Consider the following 10,314-nt stretch of genomic DNA (forward strand, 5'->3'; position numbering starts at 1 on the left):
CTTCCTTGAAGCCAGTTGGAGTAAGGCTCCTCTCAATTTTGATTCAGACTTGGTTCTAGATCCTTCACTCCTAGACACAAACAGAGGCAACATTTGTTTCAGCACCATTAAGAGTGAAACCCTTTATTCTTTACTGAGAATAGGGTGTACAGACCACCAAATACAGTTCACCAGCATCCTGGGCAGGAGTGCCCAATGTGTGCAAGTGTGTGTTAGGAGCAGCCTTACTGATTCCTGAAAAACTCCAAGCATTTACACTGCCTGTGCCAGGCCAATCCTGTCGTTTCCTCGATCATAAACCAAGAAGTACTGCCTCAGGAAGACGTCACCCAGGATCCAGATATTTGTAGATGGACTCAATTTGCTCTCTTTAAAGGTGGTATAGCAGTGGCCTCTAGAATCCTGGGGGAGTCAGGGATACACACCAGTCAGCATGAACCCTTACTGATGACTCCCCCCAGTATCCAGACCCAGCTCAATTCTTTGTTTTATTTCCCTCTTTTGGTAAGTATCAAGGGGTTTTCTCAGCAGCAGGGGATATGAGAGTTTATCCAAAACCAGATAGGTCCAAGACATGAGGTTGCCATGAGGAAGGATGTGAGGGAGGGGAGGACTGGGAGTTGGGGAAACAGAGGAATGAAAAACCACAAAGTCCTACTGTAGAGCATAAAGAACTATATTCAATATTCAGTGATAAACCACATGAAAAAGAATAAGAAAAATGTATACTTTTTGCGTGTATAACTGAGCACATTGCTGTTTGGCAGAACTTAATGCAACAATGAAGATTAGCCACACTTCAATATAATTATTTAGAAAAGAATAAGTGTGCCCATAGCTCTCCTCACTCCCTGTTTCTTTCCTTCTGACTCATGCTCTTTGTTTTCTCCTCAGAGAATGCTGGTTCTCCTCCTGTGTCCCCCCCATCTGTACTTTATTATCAAACTCTATTTTGTATTGGAGTATAGCTGATTAACAAAATTCTGAGTTTCAGGTGGCTAGTAAAGGGGTTCAGCCATATGTATCCAGGTATCCTGGTCCCAAAGACACCCCTCCCATCCAGGCTGTCATATAACTGAGGGGAGTTCCCTGTGCTACAAAGTAACTCGTTGGTTATCCATCTTAAATAGAGCAGTGCCCACAACACGTTCTTGAAGACGACTCAGCAAATCTGAGAAGCCTCCTTCGGCCCACACTCACCCTCTCTGGCCACTCCAGGCTTGGGTGGGTAAGGTACTCTGTTTCCCCATCTGCACTGGTCAGTCCGTAGCCCTCATCACCCTCGTAAGTACCCAGTGCCCCAGTGCAGAGCACCTTGAGATGCCATTTTCATGGAATCCAGTGCAGTTCTGCCTAGAACCAAGCAACCCCCCATATGGCTCAATGAGTTTGTGGATTTAGAATCCCTGAAATTCCCTCTCTTCCTCAAATCCTTCTTTGAGCCCATCAGCCTGCTTTGAACTCTCACAGGGAGCTGACATGAAGCCTCCACCCTGTGCCGGGGCTGAGCAGTCACTGGGCACCCTTTATTCACATTACCATCCAACCTCCCCACAAAGGGGTCAGGTACCCCAACTCACAAAGGAGGCACCTAGCAAGAGCAAGGGGAAGATCCAGCTGAGAACTAGGCTGACCATGTAATTTATCATCCAAACCAAGAAAACTTTGAGAAAGGAAGGGAGACTGTTAACTTATGCTGGGACATCACACTTGGACTGTCCTCAGCCATTCTCCTTGTAACATGGCCTATTTCAGGGACTGCTAGTGCTGAATTTCATGCTCATGCACCTCTGGGTTCAGATTGAATTGAAGCTCTTTGAGGACTGAGGACCTTAGTATTCCCCTCTGCCTGACTCCCACCATGCCATATGGTGTGGTATCTCCACATTTATTTCAGGAAGATCAATGTCCCACAGAGCCCTTTACTTTCAAGTGATTGGTTTTGTGGAAGGCATTGGCCCAGCCACAGGGCTCAGCAGCATCTGCAATGGTGTGACATGGCCTCCAGAGGGCGCCCTCCTCCCAGCAGCAGCCCAAGGGTTCCTACAAGCTCCAGTTTGAGAACCAACCCTCAATACTGTCCCCTCACCTTGAGAATGTAGGGTCAAACTGGCACTGGGTATTTGACGCCATTGATGGTGAAGATAACAGAGGGAAGGGAATTGACCACCGAACAATAAACGTAGTGCTGTTAGAGAGAGAGGGTGAGAGGTTAGCTCTGGAGTTCCTTGTTGTGGTTGGAGACTGGGAATGACCCTGGGGCATGACCCTTCACCTTGGAACCCCATAGCCTGGCACCGATGGCCTTCTGTATGTTATTGACCAGTCTTCCTGGGCCTTCAATATATGATGTCCCAGTGTCCACAAGGGCCTCACAGCTGTCAGAAGCAATAACCTTTCTTTTCACAGACATGCTGAGAGAAGATGGAAGAAAGAGGGCATCAAGGTCACTCAGATTCTCCCCAGAATTGCCCCCTTCCCGACTGTCTTCTAAACAGGGCTTGGTCTCTTGCCCTCTTTTCCTTTGCTCTCGACACAGCACCTTTCTTGACATCCTCGAATGCAGTACTTGAATACACCAGGATATTTTGTACCTTGACACAAGCTGGTCTTCCTTCCTAGAAGACGCCACTCCACTTTGACTAGCAAATTTCTTCTCATCTTCCAGATTCCACCTTAATTGTATTGTTTTGGGGAAGTCTTTCCCCCGTGTTTATCAGACTCCTGTCTTGGTCTCTCTCTGTAGATCCTTACTCATGTCTGCTGCTGTTGCTGCTGCTAACTCACTTCAGTCATGTCTGACTCTAGGAGAACTCAGAGAGGGCAGCCCACCAGGCACTGCCATCCCTGGGATTTTCCAGGCAAGAGTACTGACCTGGGTTGCCATTGCTTTCTCCTCCTCATGTCTAGCGTGTACCAAAGTCACAATTCACTATGTGGATGAGTCACTTCATGTACATCTGCCTTCTTAGATGTGAGGGCGAGTTTTATTCTCCTTGCCTCCCTAAAGTGCCTGGCACACAGTGAATGCTCAGTGCTTATCTGTTCAATGAGTGAATGAAGACTGAGAAAACAATAAGAAACATTCAGAGAGCTGTATCTGATGGGGAACAAATAACGGGTCTCACACAAAGTGAAGATGGAGATTCACTGGGGCAGCAGATTCTCATACTAGGGGGAGAGAGGGGCTCCTCTGGGAGAGAGTGTCTCCCAGCACTGCTCCTACAACCAGCTCAGACCCTGAGACCCTGTCCAGGAAATACATGACTAGCCCACAGAAACTCCAAAGGATAGGTGAGCTTTCGTCTGAGGGTATCACACAGAATCCTGTCAATTATGCCTCTTGTCCTCAGGTCTCTCCTAGATCCCACCTTCCTGATTCTCTCTTATAGCCCCTGTCCCACTGTGTGCCCAAGAACGTGGAATGTCTTTTTTATTAGTTGCTTTCACATCTTAAGACTGCAGCCAACCTCTCTCCACTGTTGGGTAGTTGCTCCCTAAGACCAGTTTTCCCCATTTTCTCACTGTCCCTGTTTTTAAAATGACATTTATCTGTACTGAGAACTTCCTGTGTCCTAGGTAGCCTTGAACAATCGGTCATCTTATCATAACTCTTTTCAGGCTGGAGAAATTCTCCCTGATTCTCTGTTCACCACATTGTACAGTCCTCTAACCATGCTCCCCACCTCAAAGGGCAGTGCTTGCAGCCCTCTCCCAGCTGCACAGACCTCTCTGGACCCTTTTAGGACCCTCTTCAGAGCCTTTCTCAGAAGCCCTGGGTACTATGAACCCATGGGTTGTTTGCATATTTATGTGCCTGTGTGTTTGTTTGTATGTGTGTTTGTATGTGTCTCTGTGTGTGCTTGTGTGTCTCTGACTAGCTATGCATGTTTTCATATGTCTCTGTGAAGGTTTATATGTGTCTGCTTGTGTGTTTCCATGTGTCTATGTGTCTGTCTGTGCCATTTTGGTTGTGTATATGCCTGTGTGACTGTGTGTCTGAGAATGTATTTGTGTGTGTCTGCCTGTGTCCATGTACAGTAGTGGGAGCATCGCTTGGGCTGACCCTCAGAGGGACAGGCTTACCGGTCTATGTGTATACTCCAGTCACTTGCTTCGATCAATGGTACCCAGTTGAGCTTTCCCTTGTAGTAGCGGTGGTCCACCCCACCAAACATCACCACACTGCCCTCCTGCTTGTCTCTGTAGAGAGAAGAGAGGGTGGGATCCTTGGAGGACAGTAACAACAGCACTGTCTGAGAGCTGTGCTTGTCCACCCATCAAGGCCCTAATAAGATCCCCATGTACAGATGCAGAAATAGGGTCTAGGAGAGATTGAGATCCAGACTGAGGTCTGTTACTGGCTAATGAGTGGCAGAGAAGAGGTTAGAAGTTAAATCACTTGTCTGGGCTCCACCCACTACGTCTTCTGTAAATGCCCTGGATCTCCTGTGACCTGAGTGCTCAGACACCCTCAGAGGACAGGGTGCTGAAGCATTTGGCTTTCCCCTTGTCTACCTTGTTATTTTTCAGGAAAATCAAGGCCTGGGAGTTCTAAGGGCATGGGTTCAGGTCACCCAGAGTTGGCTTCACTGGCCTGTGACCTCTACTGTCCAAAGGGTCCCACACTCAGAAGGGACCCCACCCCTGCTCTCCCTGTCTGGAAATGCCTACTATTTCTTGAACAAGGGGTCCCACACTTTTGTGTCCCACACTTTCATTTCTCACTGGCTCCACAAATTGGTTAGATGGTCCTGGGCTCCCAGTGAAATGCTAATAAGGAAGGAAAGAATCCACCATCCTTCCCCTTCCTTACTGATCAAATTCATAAGCAAATCCTAATGCCTTTTCCTTCAACTTGTTTCCTGTTGCCTTCCATTAGCCTTCCTCCTCACTCACCCCCCCTAGACCATGTTACTGGTCTTGAGCCCAGGAGTAGGGTCGGCTTCCAATAAAATTTTATTTATAAAAGCCAGTAGTGATGCCAGGTAGGGCCCGAGGGCCATAGTTATTCTGGGTTAGATTATCTCTCAGGATACTTGTTTATCAAGTGTTCTATAATTTTCATGCAACTGAAAGCAACTTATAGCTTATTTGGAGAAAGTGATTGTCCATCTCAGACTTACTTGCTCAAGTAGAAGGGAAAAACAGGCTCAGGAATGGCACCTTGATTCTTCAGCTTGTCAAAGATGGGGATGGCTCCAGAGAAGGATTTGTTGGGATAGTTCAAGCCCAAGACACCATCATAAGTTCTCCCTTCAAACCCGTATTCTGCCACGCTTAGACCAAATGGCTGGTCAGTACTTACAAGGTCCCCAATCTGTGGGAAAGAAGAGAGATCACACTTACAGATATGTGAAGAGGAGCTAGGACTGTCCTGGGATACATTGCCATTAGATCCTTAGAGAAGAATTGAGGCTGGGCTCTGTCTTCGGTGGCCCACAGACAGTTAGACCAATCTGGGAGGGGAATCTGGGTTCCCCTTGAGAGAGGGTATGAATTTTAAAACATCTGCCCCTCTGAAAAACACCACCTGAGTGTGTCAAATTGGCCTCATGGCTTCTGTACAGGTGGAGCAACCAAAAGTCAGGCCAGGTCCCATTGGTGCCACGTTATGGACAAAACCATCAAGAGCAAGATGGCCTTCTCTTTGGCATCACTGTGACCTAATGACAGGAATGGACTGCATTCTCTGTAATGTACTGTGGATTCTGCATCTGTCCAGGAAGACAGAAGCTGAAAACACAATCTTGCTTCTGGTGTCTATGAAATTACTGCCTGAGGATTTCACTTTTGGGGATACGTGTATATTTCTGTGAGTGTGTATGAGAGAGAAAGAGAGAAAGGGGAACTAATCAGGTATTTTGGGGGAGGCAGGCAATAGGTTTATGAGACTCTCAAGGGTCCTCTAGAGTAAGAACTCATTTATCAGGCCCCTTGACTTCTCAGGCCACCAGTTTCCCACTCTAGATACCCGAAGCCCTTGACTGCCCCCAAGGTCCCCAGATCAGTTTTATCCTGTCCCCAAACACCCCACAGCAACTTCAGCCCTGAAAAGCCAGCCTAACTCCTCCTTTTACCACAAGTGTGCCCTCAGCAACACCCTTGCTGTGTGCACCTCAGTTTCCTCTTATGTCTCATGAGCTAATCAGAGTAACTGCTGTGTGCGGTTGTTGCAGGATTAAACCAGTTACCACCTGAAAGTGCCTGGAACAGTCTGTGAATATAAAACTGGGTGCTTTTATCCCTTCTGCTTGCTCCCAGCAAAATGAACCTTGAACTGCTCATGGGCAGAGGAGCTGCAAGTCCACACCTCAAGCCACTCTCTGGGTTAGCTAATTTGTTTACTCCTGTGTCACCACAGGCACTGCCTCCCCAGAAACATATCCTATGGATATGATGGTCAATATCTATGGGAGTTAGGCTAGGAAGGGTTCTGCCAGATGATCCTGCATCTGTTTTGCAAGCAGTGGTCACTCCATAGCCAGATCTGACTCAGCATTCGTTACACTGTTACCCGAACTGTGTCATAAGCAACAACTCCTTTCATTCTCCCAGATCCATAGTTGATGCTGAAGGTCTTTTTGGTAGGCCAGAAGGTGGAAAACTGAAGATGTCTGAACCTAACATGTGTAGCTATAGACATAAGAGATGAGTGTCATCAGGTGTCAAGGGTGGAAAACAGGGCGGCAGGGCAAGAGAAGGATGGTCCAGGTATGGGGTGTCTGTACTCACAACAGGCTGGACTGATGCAAAAGGTGGAGGACACCCACAAGTCAGAAGCGGCTGTGTCAAAGGCAACCTGGAATTCTTGAGGGGCTGTTCCAGTGGTGATGTTACTCATGTAGACCAACTACAGGGAGAAGGAGGGAGTGGGTTAGTGCAGAACTGGCTATCCTCTATTCCCACACTGATGCCTCACTCTGGGTGTCACATTCTCTTGAGATCACTTTCTAACCACCGTGCAACTCACAGACTTTGGTCACAGATATATCTGCATTTGATATATTTTTCCTATGCTACACTGTATGTAGGATATTGACTCTATGACCAAGCATTGAATTGGTACCTCCTGCATGGGAAGCCCAGAGGCATAACCACTGGGCCTCCAGGAATGCTGGACACCCAGGGAAGTCCTGGTGCCTTCATTTGGCAAGCTCTGTAATCTCTTCAAACCCATCCGTAGCAGCCCCTTCTCCAGGTGCTCCTTCTTGATCAACCCCAGCCATTCCCTCTAAACTCAGATCACATCCAATCAACACCATACAGGTGACACTTTCATTTGACATGTATTTACCCTTTGCCTATCTCTCAGGCTGGCACAGGCATTCTTGAAGACAAAATAAGCCCTTTGTCTAATCCAAAAACAGTAACCACAGTGATTGCTATGGCCATGCATGGAATACAGGTTCAATAACTTTTTATTGCTGTCATTCTTGCATCTGTGGAAACTGAATTCCTCTGCCTGGGGATTCACAATTGCTCTGCAGTTGGTTCTACCTTTTGATCAGAGATGGCTCATTCTTCATCAGTAACTGACTGGCTCACTTAGTTCAGAAGGAACAATCACCGTCAAACTAATGACACATGTTTGACAGATAAATGAATATTTACCTGCCACCTGGTAATTTCTGAGTCCAGTCACCAAGACAAGAGTTGAGGATGATAGTGCCTTCTCCTCTGCATGGGGCCCCTTTTGCCCAGTGTTTCTGCCTCCTGCAGGAGCTCCTGCCCCAACATGCCACGCGGCATCTCCAGATAAGCTCCAGTGCTAAGCTAGAGCACCAGGGGGCTCTGTGGAGCACCATCCTCCCCAAACACTCACATCCATGATGTTCCTCAGGGGGTGAATAATTTTATTTGAGCCATGAGAAGAAATCTGAGACAGTCTGTAAGCACGTTCCTTCAGGAAATTGTTCAGCATGTTTTTTTCACTGAAGGTATTTCTTGTGGTCTTCACTTTCTTTAGAGGCATTCTTTCACCGAATATTTTGCAAAGAAAACAAAGAGATGCTCCAATCACCTGTCAGTGTTAAGGGATAACTGTCATTGTAATGGCACTGTGTATTTTCTAATCATTTTTATGAGTCACCTTATTATAAGAATTTTATGCATATTCCATGGCAAAGACATAGATTTAAATAAAGATTCTGTTGTATAATGATGGGTAAGCCATATGACCATGTAGGGTGTCAGTCTCCCCTTCGGTAAAATGGTGGAATGTAACAATTCAAACCCTCTGAATAAAATATCTTAGGGATAAGTGAAGTGATGGAGAAGGTGCCTGATAAATAGGAAGTCTCAATAATGACAGCCATTAGCATTGTTGTCGCCACCCCACTGTATCCTTCTCATAGAAGCTCAGGGAAGGAGGTAAAAGGGGATTCCTCTCCTCTTTTACAAGGGAGAAATTCGAAATATAAGAGGCTTGAGAATTGGCTGTGATCACACTGCCTGTCAGATATAAAAGAGTGTATAAGTAGCTCTCCCAATCTTTCACCAAGTGGAAAGAGAAGAGAGAGTTGAAAGAGGAATCCAGGAGACAGGGAACAAGTTCAGGAAATGTAGAAAATTAAAAGAAAAGTTAAAAGAAAACACCACAGAGAGAAATACACTCATAGAGACTTTCAAAGGGATGGAGAAATAAATGATAGTGATACAGAGATGCAGACATAGACATATACACACTGAAGTAGAGAGGGAACAAAGAAGACACGTTAAATAAAAGGTAGAAAAGGGCTATTCAACAGGACCACACCTACATCAACACTGACTGTGCACTGAACAATTGCAAGGAATTCCAATTTCAATAGGCCATGACATGACTGGACCCCAAGAGTTGTGCAACTATGCAAATCTACATCAAGAATCTTGGGTCCCATGGTTCGTATAGCAAGGTACTTATCAATATGTAAGGGTGGAACTCTAAGATTGTCAGGGAAATATTCCATTCTGTTCTAAACCTGATGAGTAGAAGAATAATAAGGTGAAAAGAAAAATCACAGAAAGTAAGATGATGTGGCTTGCAGTCTCCATACTTGAATGACTCTGCAATTTGAGAAGGCTACCAGCCTAAAGTGCACAAGGCACTTCATGTTTCTATCCTGGCTCCAAGGACTCAGTGAATTTCAGGTTCTTAGCATATAGTGGTGACTGGGAGCCCCTAGTTATATATGCCCTGACATGCCCTAGTTTAGCCCTTTAGGCCAATAATAGGTCTGAAAAAAACACAAAGTTCTCGATAAAGTCTTTACCTTCATCAGTGTCCTTGGAGAGTGGACTTTAAAGCTTCACAGAATACAGAGAACTGAACTGTAATCTGTTCCTTGAAGCTTGGCTGGAAAATCAAATTGATCTGCATGGATTCTAAGAAGATGGAGAACCTTGCCAATGTGGAGAAAAAAAAACCCTCTAAGAACATCATAATAATGGATATTAAGGGCCATGCTCAACATTCGTGGTTTCATAGACACTTCGTGAGATATGCATTGCTGTCTTCATTGGAGAAGAGATTGCTAGGAAGATAAGTTGTCAAAAGGCAAAATGAATACTTCAGGGACAGCCCAGGGACATACAAATGGCTTTAGGTAGTGGGTCTGATGGCAGACATCAGGGGCACCTATAATGCCAGGCTGCATCAAAGATTTAGGGCAGAGCAGTACTTCAATTGTATGCTTTCAGTATTGGTAGAAATGTCATACGCATCCACAAGCTATTTTATATCATCCAACAAACGTTCAAGGAAGAACTGTGTGCTAGGTTCTGGGTTAAAGGCTTCAGAGTCAAAGTTGATCAAGACAAAAGTAGTCTTTATCTTAAGAGAGCTAGCAGTCTAGTTCTCACAAAGTCATGGCCCCCGGAGGCAAGAGATATGATACTAGGACTAGGTGGCCATGTTGAACCCTGGGCCACACAGGCCTTACCACTGGGAGCAGCCTTTCCTCCACTTCACCCATGCTGGGAAGCAGGCCAATTGGCCATGTTTTCAAGAGAATCGGAAGTTTGGATATTTCTGTACAATCTACCGATTTTAATGTTAGCAACTAATTTTTTTTTTGCCCCAAAAGAACAGTGAGAACGAAATCTCCACAGCGATGTGCTGCTATCTGCCTTCAGTCTCCGCAGGATTTTATTTCTTGCCTAGAGTTGGGAGTGCAGTGGGGAAAGAGAGGAATTTAATTCATGTCGGTTGATTTAAAAAGAGACTGAATGCGTACTAAACATGTGTGTTTCCTTTCTATGTATAAAGAAAGATCATCAAGAACATACAAACCCTCAAAATTTAACTGCTGAAGAGAAATGGATATATTTCTG

The 10,314-nt window shown here is 45.7% G+C and overlaps 1 pseudogene across 1 annotated transcript; it reads right to left on the reverse strand.

The window, feature by feature from the left end:
* Positions 253–9,095, reverse strand: LOC102169838 (annotated as a pseudogene). Its single transcript, XR_001917459.1, has 9 exons — positions 9,051–9,095; positions 7,826–7,990; positions 6,736–6,853; positions 6,518–6,636; positions 5,127–5,320; positions 4,087–4,203; positions 2,276–2,414; positions 2,090–2,188; positions 253–402 (listed from the first exon to the last, which is right to left on the reverse strand). The product of XR_001917459.1 is annotated as a pregnancy-associated glycoprotein 1-like (transcript).

The sequence above is a fragment of the Capra hircus genome, chromosome 29 (genome assembly GCF_001704415.2).
Source record: "Capra hircus breed San Clemente chromosome 29, ASM170441v1, whole genome shotgun sequence".
NCBI classification, from domain to species: domain Eukaryota; kingdom Metazoa; phylum Chordata; class Mammalia; order Artiodactyla; family Bovidae; genus Capra; species Capra hircus.